We start from the raw sequence: 18,082 nt of genomic DNA, 5'->3' as shown, positions 1-18,082 counted from the left end.
GTGGGTTGGCTTCCTTAAAAAAAAAAAATAGCAGGAAAGTGATTCAGCAATCCCAATGAAATGCAGGGCTGAGACAGGTAAGACATCATCTGAATGTGTCATGAATCTCTTGTGTGCAGTACAGCAAGGCTTTCCATCGAGTGGTGATAGATCAGTTGGCTCTCGCAGGTAAATCACACACTGCAGGGATAAGCAGGTGATGCTGTGAAATGGAGCCGCAGTTCAGAGGTTGGGGGAGGGCTATGCCTAGGAACACAGGAAGCTGCCTGATATGGAGTCAGGCCATTAGGCCATCTAGCTCAGTATTGTCTAGACCAGGGGTTTGCAACCAGTCTCCCCTCTCACAGGGATTCCCAGATGCTGTTGACTACAACTCCCAGAATCCCCAGCTGCATTGGCTTTTGCTTGGGGACTATGGGAGTTGTCGTCAACAACGCCTGGGGATCTCTGTTAAAGGGAACACTGCTTGTAACCTGTGGTACTCCAGATGTTGCTGAACTACAACTCCCATCATTGCAAGGAAATGTACCTGGAGCCTTCTATATGCAACTGCTCTGCCACTGAGCTGATCCTACATGGGAAGCTGCCTTTTACTGAGTCAGACCATTGGTCCATCTCAGTATTGCCCATGCTGACAGGCAGCAGCTCTTCAGGGTTTCAGCAGGAGTCTTCCCCAGCCCTACCTGGAGATACCAGGGAGTGAAACTAGGACCTTCTGCATGCAGTATGCAGATGCTCTTCAACAGAGCTGTGGCTCCATCCCCTGAGGGGAATATCCTACAGCGCTCACATGTAGTCACCCCTCCAAATGCAAACCAAGACAGGCCCTGTTTAGCAAAGGGGATAATTCATGCTTGCTACACCAGACTAGTTCTCTTTCACGTAGCCCTTTAAACCCTTAGATTCTGGCCTGACTCATCGGTCTGAGCATGAGCATCAAACTTCTGTCTGACTGCCCATACTGCTTTATCTGCCTGCTTAGTGCTTGCTTTGCTCTCTGGCCACCAGCACAGACGGCTCCTTTAAATGAAATACTAGATGAAAAATGCCATGATAGGCACATTCTCAACTTCCAAAATAACTTCTAGATAGGCTTGCTAACCATTGTATGACCATTGATGGTTATCATGCTTTTAGCACTGACTTCACAGTGGCAATAGGGCAACAAACTAAAATATTTTTAAAATTACGTTTCCCACTGTGAGGATTTCTGCACAAGAAGAGTGGAACTAACTTCTCTGTAGGCATTCTAATTTGCTTAAATAGAAGTTGTCGGCATCCTAGATATGTCCCCCAATTATTTTACTTGACGCAGTATCACCATTTTGTTTTAATGCACAGTGCAAGTGCTAAGGATCTTCATCTTAGACATTCATAGCTTAACTAAATTATTCTTGACCATGTTGCTAACAGCAAACGGTTCTGAGTAGAGAATATTGCTAGCCCTTAATTCCCCCCCCCCCGCCACTAATACTTTTGAAACTCTTGTGATGGAAAATGAAAGAGGCGGTGGATGCAGTGACTGTTGATTAGGGTACAAAGCCATAGTTCAGTGGTAGAGCCAGAGGCAGATTAAGCTTTTTTATGCCCATAGGCAGCTAAGGATCTGCTGCCCCTCTCTGGGGATGGGGGCGGCCTCAGCTGCTATGAGGGGGTGGGCAAGGGGAAAGTCCCCCCTTTCACCTTTTTAAAAACACCGCCGAGCAGGGTATGTCCTGGGATGGGGGCAGCGGAGGCCTCAGTGGCAGCTGCTGGAGAGCGCGGGGGAGTTCCCCTATTTACCTTTTAACACAATATTGCTGCCTGCAGGGGTGTAGCAAGGTTGGAGTGGGCCCAGAGACAAGATTTTAAAATGGGGCCCCCCTCACTGAATCTCATCTCATGAAGTAAAGAAATCTTAAATGAGGCTGAACAGTGGTAACAAAAAGCATAGTTTTTATTTGAGAGAGAGAGAGAGAGAGCGCTCCAGGTCTTAACACTCACATCAATTTCAGAGGACGAATACAACTGAAGGAAGCCCAGGAGAGTGCGTGGCTGGGGGAGTCAGGCATGTGACTTGCCTCTGGACTCCCCCCCACAAGGCAGTGGGCCCCCAGAGAACTGTCTCCCCTTGCCCTATTGTAGTTACACCCCTGGCTGCCTGCAAGGCGGGATGGAGCAATGGGGGCGGTGAGAGAGAGCTCCTTCCAGCTCCCCTGGATGGGGTGATGGGGCCAGAGGCAACGAGAGAGAGCTTCTTCCAGGTCCTTACCAAATGACTGGAAGGCCATGTTATGGGCCTTATGCGGATGGGGCCATTCAGTCATATGGGAAGGAGGGGAGCTGGAAGGAGAGCTCTCTCACTGTGCAGGCAGCTGCATTGTGTTAGAAGGTAAACAGGGGAACTTTCCCCTCATACTCCTCCCCCCCCCACTCTCCCAGCAGCTGGCAATGCGGCCTCCACCATCCCCATCCCAGGACTTTCCCCTGACCCCCCTTCCTGCAGCCACCCCCAGAGAGGGGAGTAAAATTTTGCCACCATAGGCAAATGCCTACTCTGCCTCTCCGTTAATCCACCACTGGGTAGAGCACATGTTTTGCATGCGGAAGGCCCCAGATTCAATCCCTGGTCTCATCAGGTCGAGGTGAGATGATTCCTCTCTGAAACCCTGGAGAACTGCTTCTGCTCGTCAGTGGCTGACATCTAGACTAACACAGCACCAGTGCAACGAACAAAGATGCACCCACATAAGAAGTTAGTGTAGCTGAGCAGGTGCTCACGGTTGCACAGTCTGGTGTTTCATGTCACATTAAACTGTGCCCTGAGGATACTAAGCTCAACATTCCCCATGAACAGTCATCAAATGTTAAAGGACTGGCTGCAGCATAGTGATCTGCAGATCAAACTTGCCTGTGGTTGATTTTCAGGGCTTTCTGCTCCTCTGCCTGTCTACTCTGAATTGAAGAGATATTTACAATTCTAAGGGAACCTTCATGCCCTTTTGGAGGCCTGTGAGCATATCCATTAGCTCTGGCCCCATTAACTTTAGAGAAAGAAGCACATGCAGTGGAGGCTCTTCTTTAGGTCAGGCCCTCACAAGAAGAAAAGAAAGGAATTAAATTAAATTATGTATTTAATTGCATTAAATCAATTAGACAAAGACTTCTGTGTGACCTTAATCACTGCTGACCATTTAATCCTAGTTTTATTTTGGTTTTTCTCAAGTCTAAATCATGAATCTAGGCTCTTGCTGGCAGAGGAAGGGACCTGCAGATTACAGATCATATGGTGAGGTTTCCCTACTCCAGTCTTCCCAATACAGGGAGGGCCAAACTGGCTTTTCATGTCTTGGTCCCCTCTGGGCAGGAAAAGTCCCATGGAAAGTGATGAGTTGGCAAAGGAGCAGCCAATAGAAATTTTCAGCCAACAGGAATTTTCAGCCAATTACATAAAGCACAATGGCATAAAGTAATCTTGGGCAGGGCTGGCCGCTTAGATACTCCTTCAGATACAACTTCTTTCTGAATGGCTTGGACATGCACACAGAGACCAATGGGCATATTGGGAAGAAGAAGCACAGTTCCAAAGAGCAGATTATCCACCTACCCTTTCGCTTTGCTGTTTCTAGACATAGGAAAAGGGCCTGGCTCCAGTGGATGGAATTCAAGGTAAGTAGGCCTAAGCTAGTAGGCCTTTATATTCAAATTGATTGATTGATTGATTGATTGATTGATTGATTTCAATACTGCTCTTCCAAAATTGGCTCAGGGTGGATTACATTAAAATAAAATTAAAATCAATTAACTGTTTAAATCAAAAACTGTAAAAAAAACAACATAAAACCAATATTAAAACATTTAAAACAGTTTTTAAAACCCTGGAGCACTCCACGAACCTTGTTTTCCCAATCATGGGACACCACACTGTGGTGACTCGTAAGTAGACCCCCAACCATGAAGCTACAACAAGCCTCCCGGCCTCGGGGGTCTCCCCAGAATGCCCCGTGCACTTGTGTGGGGCATCCTGGGACTTCCTGGAGCCAGGCGGCCCCTTATCCTCACAGGTCCTACTGGCTCTGCGGTGGAGGCAGTAGTCATGTGGGCAGCCGATCCAGCCACCCAGGGCAGGCCCTCCGCTCATCTCTGGGAAGAGCGGGCCAAGCCTGCTCTCCCCACAGAACCCTCTGAGGCTCTCTGCAATGCTCATGTGCAGAGCCTCAATGTCTGACAGTGTGTACAGATCTGTATATGCATAATCTGTACACAGACTGTGTGTTGAACACAACATGTGAAATCCCTACTAACTAAGCAAAGAAGCACCTGTTAAAGTGGGGGTTCTCTTATATTTAGCAGGGAGAGAGCAACTGGCCCTATCCAGCCCCAGCACAGCATCCCTCCAGTGGTTGTTGCTGGAGTCTGCCTTATATTTCTTTTTAGATTGTGAGCCCTTTTGGGACAGGGGACCATCTTATTTACTAGGCTCATTCTCACAATCCTAATCAGAGTTGGAGGAGCTTCCAGGTGGAGTAGGTGAGCCAGGAGTGCTTCCAATTTGTGGCCATATAAACCCAAACTGCAAGAGAGTGATCAGATGGGAGGTGGCTCAGATGGGCATGCTGAGAAGTGGGCTGTGACAGCCCCAGCAGAGTTTCCTCTGCCAGCAGTTGGTGGAATTGCTGAAAGGGAGCTCTTTCCCTGGTCCCAACCCCATGTGTCTGACGTCAGACACAGGGGAAGTGCCTTGGGGCACACACATGCAAAGTGTGCACAAAGTAACACCCAGGGGGTGGGGAAGCCACTGGTCAGACCTTGTCCCCCAGCCCCTACCAAGCTCCCTACACCCCTGCTACTACTGCTACAATGGATATTTATTTACTGCTTTTCAACAAAAGTACTCAAACTACTTCACACAGAAAAATAAACTCTAGAAACTAGAATCAGAGATTCTCTCTCCAGCATTTTACTGACGATGGATGAAAAAGCCATCCGACCCAGCTCCTGCCTCCTACAAGATCACTCCCCCCACCCCACCCCCACCCACCTCCTCCTATTTCATTTGAGCTTACATTATCTCTGATTGGGAGCACTCCAGCCTCTCCTACCATGACTGGGCACTCCTCGTACCCTGATTAGGATTGTGAGAATTTATTTTTCTGTGTAAAGTAGTTTGAGTACTTTTGTTGAAAAGCAGTACATAAATATCCATTGTAACAGTAGTAGCAGGGGTGTAGGGAGCTTGGTAGGGGCTGGGGGACAGGGTCTGACCAGTGGCTTCCCCGCCCCCTGGGTGTTACTTTGCACACACTTTGCATGTGTGTGCCCCAAGGCATTTCCCCTGTGTCTGACTTCAGACACATGGGGTTGGGACCAGGGAAAGAGCTCCCTTTCAGCAATTCCACCAACTGCTGGCAGAGGAAACTCTGCTGGGGCTGTCGCAGCCCCCTTCTCAGCATTGACCCCACCCCTCTTGCATCAGATGTCAGATGCAGGAGAGGGGCCAATGCCCGGTGGGGGAGAGTCCATCCCTCCCTACCCAGTGTGAAATGCTGGCTGGAGAGGAGAGGGTAGTGCCTTGTGCTCCCAACTGGCAAGCTCTTTACTTGCTGGCTGGGTACAGAAGGGAGCAAAGGGACACCCTGGCCGAGGGGGTCCTGGGGGGGGGGTCCCCAATCCCCTTGGGGCCTGGGGACAGTTGTCCCCCATTGCTCAATAGTTGCTACGCCCGAGTAATAGCAGTAGGGAATAGAGCTATAGTTTTGGGTGCAAGCGTATGAATTTTTCATCAGTGATTCCAGGAACAGCAGCTAAAAGCAAGCCAAAATACTCTAAAGTGTTTCCAGGAAGCCCAACCTATATATCATTCCTATTCTGCTTTCATTCTGCTGCTCCAAGTCATGACCAACATGACATCCTCTATTTCTGCTTCTTCCCTTGTAAAAATCAGAACTAATTATATTGAAGTATTTCTGCTGCTTCCCTTGTGAAAATCAGAACTAATTATATCGAGGTCAGCAGAGTTACGTCCACATTGCTGGACCAAAGCTGCAATCAGTGTTCAGTTTAAGAAGCCTCTTGGATACATGAACGTCAGCTGAGATGTCATTCGTCAACTTTGCGGGTATCATTAATGGCAGGACACTCAGTTAAACCCATTTTTAAATCCTTCTTCTTCTTTTAACTTTTCAGGTTAGACTTGTTTTTAGAATCCTTTTCATTCTAACATTGCTAGCAATGACAGGCTGAGGCATTGGTTTGGGATTTATTTTAAATAAAAACCCTTTAATTAAATTTAAAGGCAATACCAGCAAACAATTTACAGGCCACATAAATATGCATGCTACCCAAACAAATGGCAATATTTGCTTAATGGAAGAGGAAGAAAAATCATAAATTATGCAAATTTGTTTAATTGGGTCAGGTTAGAATGCTAACTAACTAGATAAATAGCATAATTTATTCTGGGCACAGAACAGAGAATATTGGGATGAAGGATAGAGAATTCTTACACACAGAATTAAAATGATCTTGTTAGTTAAGTAGCAGATTCAGACATCAGCCAGGTCAGCAGTAATGGAACTCTGTGTCAGGCTGTGGGTGGCTGAACCCCTATCTAGGCTTAGAAGGCATGTTCTCCAGCCCAGAGCCAAGGAGGTCAGTGGCTGGAGCTTTATCGTTGGTTGCTGCAGTCAGTGCTGACTTGATGCCATCTGCCTCTGGTGGTGATGGCAAGAAGCCACCCTGCTCTCATCACAACCCGGGCAGGAGCCAGCATTGACCCACACTTTGCCAGCTCTGCTCAGCCCCGCCTCCCATGCCTAGGCACCGCCCTCTTCCCTGCAAGGTCAATCACCACCAGCTGTTAGTATGGAGTGTCCAGGTCCTCCTGGAATCTCAGTCACCAGTGACTGTTCTCTCAGGATGTTTGCAGGCATGCCCAGTGCAGGCAGGTGCCTGAACTATCCCCCTCTCTCGCTTCCACTGGCTCCCTCTGCTGGCTTAAAGGTGTAGCAACCAGTGACAAAGAGCACAGGAAGCTACTCCATGCTTCTTCTTGCTGGGTGTGCCATGCAAAACCACCAGCAGTGGTAGTCTTGCGCCCTGGCAGGTGCCAGAATCAATGCTGACTCCTATCCGAGATTAACACCAACAGCCAGGGCCAGAGGCACATGACGGTGGCAGAGGGGGCTCATTTTCCCTCCCTAAATAGCAGCCCTCCCAACAGCACCACCAGAAGCAATTGCCTCAGTTTGCCTCATAGAGGAGCTGCCTCTGGCTGCAGAATAGCAAGCAAAATATACTGGAGAGTATCCAGACTAGTTAGTCATGACTATCATTGAAATCAATGAGAAAAGCTAGTCATGACTAACTAAAGCCCCACTCTTTGCAATGTGACTTAGTCGTGACTAACTTAGTCTCGATGCTACTCATTGTTCTGTTGGGCATGCAAAGGGAGAAGACCAAGCTCCTGGTATCTGAGACCTGTCCAATCAAAGATTTGGTGCTGCCTGCTAGTCACAGGGTCAGTGCTCTCTTCCTCTTGTCTATCTGAAGAGGACTCTGAGGCCTAATTGTTGGAATTCTGTCCTTCAGCCCTAAGAGGACATTGTCCAACATCCAGAGTAACACTCTGCAAAAGCATTTTCTTGTGCATGAGGGGGAATGATTTTCAATTATTCCCCCCTTCCCTCTGCAGCCTTCTGTGCCTCCCAAAAATGTCCCTGAAGGTCCCACAACCCACAGGGACATATTTTCAGCAGGCACAGAGAGATGAAGTGGGAAGGGGGGAAATCACAGAAAACCACCTCCCCCATAAAACAGAAAATGCTGTTGTACCAGTTCAGCAGCAATCCAGATGTCTGCCATTATTCCTTTGTTACACTCCACCAGAGGTGCAGCTACGTAATTTTGGAGCCTGGACCTAGTGGGTTACTGGGGTGCCCCCTTGCAAAATCAGCATCCTCTCCCCCCTCTCCCTCACTAGCCCTATGGTTTCACACAGCTTCCCATTGGTGCGGGCAGACAGGAATTGTGTCCCTTACTCCACAGTTCAAACACACATCTGGATCACAAACCAGGTGGGACATATAGTGCATATTGTAAGGAGCGGGGGGAGTTAAAACCACAGCACATGACCTTTGCTTCACAGTTCCCACTCAGACCTTCTAGACAGCAAACCAACTTGAGTATGGTGCATTTATTTAAATATATATTATTTGTTTCTGCAGGTGTTAACAACTCTACTTTCACTAGGTGTGAAGTAGTAGGTGTGAAGTCACTATGGATAGAGATAACTTTTCTGGCAGCTTTATTGCAATAGGGGAAAACTTAATTAATCATTAAATTACCCAGAAGTAATTTAGTACCCAGAATGTTGGGGGCAATATGCTAAAAAAATCATTGTAAACCGCTTAGAGAGCTCCGGCTATAGAGCGGTATATAAATGTAAGTGCTATTGCTAGTGCTATTGCTAAATTGACCCTTTTGCTTCAAATTAAATACACAGAGCTCTCCCACCCTGTCCTACATCTGTGCTCAATATCAAAGCCCTATGCCAAGCCATTCCAGGAGATCGAAGGGATGGAGCAAAAAGGGAAGTGCTTTACCCTTTTTTATGAAGACAAAGGATAGATTCCTCCAGTTGAGGGTGGAATGATGGTCCAAGGAGCGGCTTCAGTTCCAGACATTTTGGTGATTTTCTGCCATGAAATAAGCCAGTTATAGGACTTGTTTTTTAAAAAATTCAAAAAAATATTAAAAATCAAGAGAGTAGCCAATTCACTTTAAATTATATGTATGGAGCCCTCACATCCTGCCCTACATCTGTGCCTATCAAAGCCCTATGGCAAGCCTTTCCATAAATATACCAAGTGGGGGGGGGGGAATAACCACAAAAAGGAAATCACATAACTTCCATTACTAGGTCTGAGGAGGAGGCAGGCACAGGCAGCATACCAGTAAGTGCACAGCTCTCTGGTGGGCAGTGAGCACGGGCCACTCTGCCTCGATCTTCTTTGCTGTCTTCAGGCAGCCTGCCAGCCCATGCTGGGGAGCTTCAGGGAGGCCAGCAGAGAGGCCTCTGGAAGCCCTGCCCACCCATCAAACAGCTGATAGTCAGGTGGGAAGAGCTGTAGCAGGCAGCCTGTCCCAGCTCTAGGAGCTTCCCAATGGCCAGGCGAGCCTCCCAACAGTGACCAGCCCCATGCTGCCAGCACGTGCCGGGCACAGAGGAGGCATTGCAGAGCCCGTGTTGGCTGTGGGGCCGGTGCACTGGAGCCCTCCAAGGGAAAGAGGCCACCAAGGCCAAGGACCTGCACCTCTGCATGCCACTGGCTAAACCCACCTGTTCCCCTCAGCTGAGAATCTGAGTCTAGATGATAACTTGTATTGGTGCTGCACGTTTTGAACTGAGATTTTGTTCTCGGATTTTACTGTTGTGACTGTTTTAAATAGCTTGTATTAATGTTCACATAAATGTTGTACATCATCTCTTTGGCATTTTTAAAGGAGAGAGATTATTAATCAATAAGAAACACATAAGCAGGCAAGAGGTCCCTTGCAGTGATGGATAACTTCAGAGCAACTTGGCCTTCGTCCATAACTCTCTCCCACTGAAGGATGCAGCCAGGCCTGTCATTGCCAAAGCTTGCCCGCTTTCTTCTTCTTCTACTAATACTACTTCTATTTATATGTTGCTTCCCCTCTGCTAACTGGACAAGAGGTGCCCACTCTCTCCACTGAACCCCTCCCAGCTCTACACACCAATCGTGTGTAGAGCCTCAGAATCTTCTAGAGTTGGCTGCACCAGCCAGAAGCAGAGTTGCTCCTGATCTGAGAGAAGGAAAAGGAGGCTTTGAAACACTTTGCTTTATGAGCTTGCTTCTATTTTTGCAGCTGGTCTTCATGCACCATTTCAAGACCTTGGACAAGCTGAGGAACACATTCCATATCTGCCACTGCCTTCCTTGTCTCTCATATCCTTGAGATATAAGAGCGGTATGGACAATACTAGAGTCCTTTTGGGACAAGAGAGAGACTGGGGGTTTTGTTCTTCTTAAGCCACATGCTACCTTGAACAAGCAAAGCTATTGTATAATAGTTGTATGATAATATTGTAGAAATACCATATGGTTCTGTGATTTGTCCTTTTGTAAACCTGCATTTGGAATTTATTTCTACTTATGTGTAGGGGTGTGTGTGTGTGTGTGTGTGTGTGTGTGTGTGTGTGTGATGCATGTTTTGAGACTTAATGCTTACTTATCCTTTAAGTTTGGCAACAGAATTTTTTCAACCACTGGTGGAATTACACTGTCATAAAAAGGGGGGGGCTTCTTTTCTTGAATAAGAAGAGGGGTTACACATTGACTTCTGAGTTCAAACTGCTTTTCAAATAATTGCAGAAGTGGCTTTCCATGTGGGTGTGGCGTAGAGAAGGAATGGATTATGTTGGGAGGAAAATAAATTTTAAAATCAATTTGCTATGCAGAGAGCTAAGCAGGTTTTTATTGAATTGTGGCCGGTATCTGTAACATTAATATGTCCACTGGTGGTCATGGTTCTTTGGGCAAGGATTAAGGAATTGATCTCTATTAAAAACATTTGTTGGTATATTACTCCAGCAATGATTTCAAAGATGGACAATAACTACCCTGGAGATTGTTGGAAATGTATGGTGCAGACAAATGTTTTCGATCACATGTGGTAGACATGTAAAAAAGCTCAAAATTTTGGGGAAACAATGCATTCTAAGATGCAGCAAATTTTGCATACAGATTTCCCTTTTCTCCTGGAAACTTTCAAGGTCAATTTTACTAAACTACATATTCCTGCAAAACACACTGAACTTTCTTTATGATAATGGTGGCAAAAATCCTTTATTCTTTCTGTTGGAAAACAAATTTTATTCCGACTTTAGATGAATGGCATCTTAAACTTTGGGAATATACATCTATGGCCAAAATAACTGCATATATTAAAAAGAAATTTGAGGATTTTTTCCCCTTCAAATATGGGGACCATGTATTCAATATTCTCCCCCCAAAAGCCTGCTGGAGAGGAAGAGAAGAGGATACCATCTACCCCAGGGTGTGGGACTGGGGTGCCTGCCTGGCAGCCTCTTCTCTTCTGCCCCCCCCCCCCGGATGCCATCTGCCTCCCCCCGGGACTGCTTGCAGAGAGGCTTTGCAGGACTGGGGCTGCAGGGGTGACTGGTCAGTTTTTCCCTGGTTCCACCTGCTGAGCTTGCTGCTCAGCCTATATAGGAAGACTGCCAGTGGCGGCAGGCCCACCATCGGCGGGGTCCCCTTTGGGGGAACCACTTCGGGGGAGAAACAAGGGAGAGGGCTGAACACTCTGTCCAACTATTTGTATAGGGGGAGGCATTCAATAGTGGGGTTTCTCTCTAATCAGTTTTAGGTTGTGCTGAGGTTGGGTTGAAGTTGCAATGTGTGGGGGTTTGTCTGGAGATGGGAGCGCCTTCGCTGAATGTGGGGCAGCTATTCCGGTGGTGGTAGGGAATAAAAGAAGTAACGTTGGCAGGTCAGCAGGATGTTCCAGGGGAAGGGTAGTCAGAAAGCTAATAGATGTCTCCCTTTCCAGCTGTCCTGCCAGCTCTTTGACCTCAGGGAGCACTGCCAACATTCCACATAACCTTACCTTGCTCCTCTGCAATGCCAGGTTGGTCCAAAATAAATCTGAACTCATCCATGATTTGATCATGGATGACGGGGCCGACCTGGTGTGTATTACCAAGACTTGGTTGGGGGAGGCTAGTGGTCCAGTTTGGTCCCAGCTTCTCCCTCCAGGATATTCTGTAGAGGAGCAGGTGAGGGGACGTGGGCGGGGAGGTGGAGTGGCTGTGGTCTATAAGGATAACAGCTCCCTTACCAGGGTCCCTGTTAGGGTATCGGACCATATTGAATGTGTGTACTTGAGTTTGGGGACCAGGGATAGATTGGGACTTCTGTTGGTGTACCGATCGCCCCGCTGCCTGACAGAATTCGCCCTTTGGTATACGGAAGATCTACGGGGGCTGAAGCGGCAAGGTAGGCGACTAGAGCGCAAGTGGAGAAAAACTCAACTTGAATCCGACAGATTATGACATGGAGCACATTTAAAGATCTTTGCTCAGGCGATACTTGCGGCAAAGAAGCGGTTCTTTTCTGCCCGTATTGCCTCTGTGCGTTCACATCCAGCGGAGTTGTTCAGGGTTGTGAGAGGACTAGTATCTGCCCCCTCTCCCTTGAACCAGAATTTGGAAGCATCAGTTACCCGCTGTGGTGTGTTTAATGAATTTTTCACAGACAAAATCTCTCGGATTCGGGCCAACTTAGATGGAGACTCCACAATTAATTTGATGTCTGAACTGGAGGTGTCCAACTCCTCTTATACGATTCGACTGGATCAATTTCAGTTTGTGACTCCTGATGATGTGGACAAGCTGCTTGGAGCGGTGAGGCCTACCACTTGTTCCCTTGACCCTTGTCCAACATGGCTTGTTCTATCTAGCAGGGAGGTTGTTGAAGGCGGCCTGGTAGAAATCATAAATGCTTCTCTGAGGGAGGGCAGGATGCCTCCTTGTCTTAAGGAGGCAATTATTAGACCTCTTCTAAAGAAGCCTGCATTAGATCCCTCAGAGTTGAGCAATTATAGGCCAGTTTCCAATCTCCCATGGCTGGGCAAGGTAATTGAGAGGGTGGTGGCCTCTCAGCTCTAGGCGGTCTTGGGGGAAACTGATTATCTAGACCCATTTAAAACTGGTTTTCCGGCGGGCTATGGGGTGGAGACTGCCTTGGTCGGCCTGATGGATGATCTCCAATTGGCAATTGACAGAGGAGGTGTGACTCTTTTGGTCCTCTTGGATCTCTCGGCTGCTTGTGATACTATCGACCATAGTATCCTTCTGGAACGTCTGAGGGTGTTGGGGGTGGGAGGCACTGTTTTTCAGTGGTTCCGCTCCTACCTCTCGGACAGATTCCAGATGGTGTCGAGTGGAGATTGTTGCTCTTCAAAATCTGAGCTTAAGTATGGTGTCCCTCAAGGTTCCATACTCTCTCCAATGCTTTTTAATATCTACATGGAACCGCTGGGAGAGATCATCAGGGGATTTGGAGCTGGGTGTTACCAGTATGCTGATGACACCCAGATCTACTTCTCCATGTCAACTTCTTCAGGAGTTGGCATATCCTCCCTAAATGCCTGCCTGGAAGCAATAATGGGCTGGATGAGGGAGAATAACCTGAAGCTGAATCCAGATAAGACGGAGGTACTTATTGTGCGGGATCAGAACTCTAGGGACAATTTTGATCTGCCTATTCTAGTCGGGGTCACACTTCCCCAAAAGGAACAGGTTCGCAGTCTGGGAGTACTTCTGGATTCACACCTCTCCCTGGTTTCTCAGGTGGAGGTGGTGGCCAGGGGTGCTTTCTATCAGCTCTGGCTGATACGCCAGCTGTGCACGTTTCTTGAGATCAATGACCTCAAAACAGTGGTACATTTGTTGGTAATCTCCAGACTGGATTTCTGTAATGCGCTCTACCTGGGGCTGCCTTTGTACATAGTCCGGAAACTTCACTCGGTTCAGAATGCGGCAGCCAGGTTGGTCTCTGGGTCATCTCAGAGAGACCACATTACTCCTTTGTTGATGGAGCTACACTGGCTGCCAATAGGTTTCCGGGCAAAATACAAAATGCTAGTTATAACTTATAAAGCCCTAAACGGCTTAGGCCCTGGGTATTTGAGAGAGCATTTTCTTCATTATGAGCCCCACCGCCCATTGAGGTCACTTGAGGAGGTCCGTCTCCAGTTGCCGCCAACTCGTTTGGTGGCTACACAGAGACGGGCCTTCTCGGCTGCTGCCCCAAGACTGTGGAATGCGCTCCCTGCTGAGATACGATCCTCCCCATCTCTGGCTATTTTTTAAAAACACCTAAAAACATATTTCTTCAACCAGGCTTTCTCAGCTTTTTAAAACTTGTTTTTAAATTGTTCTGTTTTACGATATTTTTAATTGTTAATCGTTGTTTATGCTTTATAATTTTTGTTTTAATTATTAACTTATTTTAATGGTGTTTTAATGTAAACCGCCCTGAGCCTTTTGGAAGGGTGGTATAAAAGTTTTAATAATTAATTTAATATAATATAATATAATATAATATAATATATCATGGGGATTGGTACCTCATCTGAAATTCAGCTTTTCTTTGTAGAGGAAATTAATGCAGATAGTAAGAATATCATTTTTGTTAACTTGCAGTTCTGCAGACAATAATTTGTAGAGTAGAGGGGAGAGACATGTTGGTTGAAGGCATTCAGGTTGATGTATATAGACTGTATTGAGAATCTTTATATATGCTGTTTTTTATTATCTTGTTTCATCCCCCCCCCCCGCGCTTTTTTCCCCTTTTCTGTTTATTTCTCTCCATTTGTATTTTTCTTAAAACAATAAAATAATATATTTTTTAAACACATTTGTTGCTTTCTTGAATGGACACCTAGGCTAAGTGGTGGGCACCCAAGGTGGGCAGAGAGTAGCACCCAGCTGTTCAGCAGGCATGGAGTAGGGAGAGGGTGTCCACATGCATCCTTGCTTCTCATGGTGTCCTCTAAGCTACAGGAAATGGTTCATAGCATTAGCAAGCATCACTGAAAAGCCTGCAATTTTTCTACTATTTATGTATGCATCTTTGAAACAGGCAGGCAAAGCTGCACTTGTAACCTCAGAAAGCATTTTTTCTCCACTTTTGTAGCTGATCTATGCTTTACCTGTGTGGCTTATATAGATTTATTTACTTTCACATGTTTAGCCTGTGCTTCCTCCAAGAAGCCCAGAGTGATGCACATGGCCCTTTGAGGAAGGCTATGGTGAGAGAGAAGTGACTGTCCCAGTGCCACCCAGTGAGTTTCATGGCTGAGTGGGGATTTGAACTTGGATTTCCCCAGCCTAGTCCAGCACACTAACTACTGTACCACGGTGGATCAGAGTTCTTTCTTTCTTCAGACTGTTAGTTGTTTATAAGTACTACTCTTCCTTTCTTTTTTTAATAATCAGGCGGACAGAACTAGGGGTATGCACAAAACCCTCCTAGTTCCATTAGAATCCAAACTGGATTCGAACCAGACCGGACTAGCTCAGTACCGCAACCTCCAGAACCGGGCCCCCTAACTCCATTCTAATTCAAACCAGCTCAGGCCCAGTTTGAAGCTCCTACAGTGGAGTTAAAAGTTTAAAAAATTACTCATGGTGGGGGGTGGCAGCAGCAGCGCCAGCCTCCCTCTAAGTGTCATCAGCCATCCCGTGGCTGGTTCAGGCCTTCATCGGCCCATTTCTAGCCTCTGTACATGCAAGGAGGCCATTTGTTTGACCTCCATGCATATGCATTGCCCATTTGCATGACCCAGGTCATACCGAACTTGGACTGAACTGGACCTGGTTTGGTTCACGGTCAAACCTCTGAGCCAGTTCAATTGCAAACTGCCTCGATTTTGAGCCAGCTCGCACATCCCTAGACAGAGCTGCCCTGATGACTTCAGAACATATTTACTCTTCACAGAAGCGGCCTATTTGTAACTGGTCTATGCTTTTACTTGTGGCTTGTACAATTGTGTGTGTGTGTGTGTGTGTGTGTGCACATGCATGTGCACATGCACATGCGCTTGTATGTTGATCCTGCCGTGTTAGATACAAATCTACACACCACTGTAGTCCTATTAAGCACTATAAAGCAACTGATGTTTTCCATATTTATCTGTATCTCTTTTGATGAACAATTGAGATTTGTGTGTGCGTGTCTGTGACTGTGTCTGTGTTTGTATTTTGATCCCACTTGTTGGCTACAAAACAACACTTTGCCAGTTATTGCTAAGGCACCCTCATAGTCCTGGCTCCACTTCCACAGCTGCCCACAATTGGCTCTGCCTCCTGCACTGCCGTCGTCGGCTCCACCTCTCAATACCTATGGCTCCATCCATCACCTGCCCTGCCTAATACCCCGCCTGCATCCCAGGAACTACTAGCTGCCATTGCCCACAGATGGCCATCCCACCTGTGTCTGGAAACAGACACCCATGCCCCCCAAAAGAACCACCACTGCATGTGGCAGACGCTTAAGCTCTCAAACAACTCTAAAAGTCAGGACAGTCTTTCTTTCTTTCTTTTTAAAATTAAGATTCTTTCTTTCATGACAATGCTTTTGCAGATATCGAAGCTCTTCTCACGATCGGTTAGATCTGTGGGTCTGCGGGGAAAGTGAGCAGCCTCCAAGCCCTGGGCAGCCGAATTGGCTGCCCACACAACTGCTGGCTCCGTCACGGAGCCAGTGGAGGCTGCGGGGATCAGGGGCCACGCAGCCCCAGGAAGTTCCAGGATGCCCTGCGCAAGCGTGCAGGGCATCCTGGAGAGACCCCCGGGACTGGGAGGCTTGTTTAGCCTCCCAGTGGGGGTCTCCTCATGTGTCACCATGCCACGGAGCCATGCTGCAGTGGCACACGACCAGAAAACCCAGGTTAGCGGAGCAACCAGAAAACCCTGAGTTAAGGGGAGGGCTTCTTTGGCCGGCTAGCTGCCAGAGAACCACCGGGCTCGCCCACGAGCATGGTGGTTCTCACGATGGATGAAAACCGGGCTGGGCTCCTTTAGGGTTCATCCATCGTGAGAATTGCCTCATCCACATATAATGCTAACTCAGCCTTTGTTACAACATGCCAGGTTTTAGAAAGTCATTCTTTAATTGAAGTACTCTGCAGCCCTAAAGGAAGACAGAAAGAGGAGTGCAGTGCTGCTTTAAGTCTTTTACATGGAAAAGCAGCTTTCCTGCTTTGTCAGTAAATCTACAAGTTATATGAGTCACCAAGCAATTTACTAGCCCAACTGTTCACAACTATTTGGTCATTTGTGGTAGGTTTGAGCCCGAAACATTTTGGAGGCCGTTACAAAGGCCTCCGAAACGTTTTGGCTCCAGGGGCCATTTCGGCATTTCAGCACCGGTGGGGGGTGGTTCTTTAAGGGTGGGGGAGGGTGCACTCACTCCTCCTGCCGCATTTCCCCTGTCGGTGCTCCGTTATTTTCAATCCCCTCAGGACGGCAGCGTTCCTCCCTGCCGCCCCATTGCCCTCATCAGCCGAAAGTGGTCGGAAGTACCAATTGCATGTGCACCCATCGCGTGTGCCCGCATGCATGCTATGGGCACATGCACGATCGGTACTTCCAGCCACTTCTGGCCGGTGAGGGCAATGGGGCGGCAGGGAGGAATGCTGCCATCCCGAGGGGATTGAAAATAATGGAGTGCCAGCAGGGGAAATGTGGCAGGAGGGGTGAGTGCACCCTCCCCTGCCCTTAAAAAACCACCTCCACCGGCACCGAAGCACTTTTGGGCACATCCCTAATTTGCAATACAAGAACAATTGGAAAGAATGAAAAGCATATGAACCAAAGGCATTTCTGTTTAGAAAACCTTCTCTCTCTCTCTCTCTCTCTCTCTTTCTCTCTCTCTCTCTCTCTCTCTGGTTGTCTGGAGACCATTTTTGGTCATCACAAGCAACTAAGACAAGTAACGATTTGCAAGCGATAAACCCAGAAAATGGATTTTCTCCCACTACTGGGGGTGAGGGGGATTCAGATTCAGCCACGAAAGACCCAAACTCTGCCTGTTCTGCTTGATTAGAAAGAAAGAGAGGCTGCCAACTGCATGGTTTGTTGATTTAATTCCCTTTTGTTTTGGTGGAAACTGCCCTTTGCAAAGGTTAGAATTCCATATACTGCCTTTTCATTAGAGCTGGGGTGCATAACCTAAATCATTCATGACACTTTTATATTTTACTAACCCAAGAGAGCCATATCATTACATTAACCACAGAAAACCTGTTTTCTTTTCACTTTGATTTGGTGTTTTCTTTTAACCCATTCTCTGCTAACCCTCACTCCCCCCTCTGCACCTCCGAGTGTACTCTCTCATCTCTCTCTGCACCATCCCAGTTTATCTGAACTCATTTTTCTGTTACTCCTCCCTCCTTTCATTTCTTCTGCCTATCGCACAGCCTCATGGCTTACGTTTCTCTCTCTGTACCCCCTTCTCTGCATTACTCCTCTCTTTTTCTACCTTCCCACCCA

At 47.3% G+C, this 18,082-nt stretch overlaps 1 long non-coding RNA gene across 3 annotated transcripts in view; it reads right to left on the bottom strand.

Moving 5' to 3' along the window:
- LOC128351031 (uncharacterized) overlaps positions 1-18,082 on the bottom strand; it is a 40,702-nt gene that overhangs the window by 10,795 nt on the left and 11,825 nt on the right. For 2 of the 3 annotated variants that reach the window (XR_008319559.1, XR_008319560.1), the window contains exon 1: positions 8,583-8,773. The exons of the other annotated variant lie outside the window; for it this stretch is intronic. This is a non-coding gene — a long non-coding RNA (uncharacterized LOC128351031). Of the gene's footprint in view, positions 1-8,582; positions 8,774-18,082 lie in introns of those variants that run through there. 3 annotated transcript variants of the gene reach the window in all.

Source organism: Hemicordylus capensis, chromosome 3 (genome assembly GCF_027244095.1).
Source record: "Hemicordylus capensis ecotype Gifberg chromosome 3, rHemCap1.1.pri, whole genome shotgun sequence".
In the NCBI taxonomy this organism is placed as follows: Eukaryota; Metazoa; Chordata; class Lepidosauria; order Squamata; family Cordylidae; genus Hemicordylus; species Hemicordylus capensis.
Note: the sequence above shows the minus strand (reverse complement) of the source record. Positions and strands in the feature narration are given on the sequence as shown.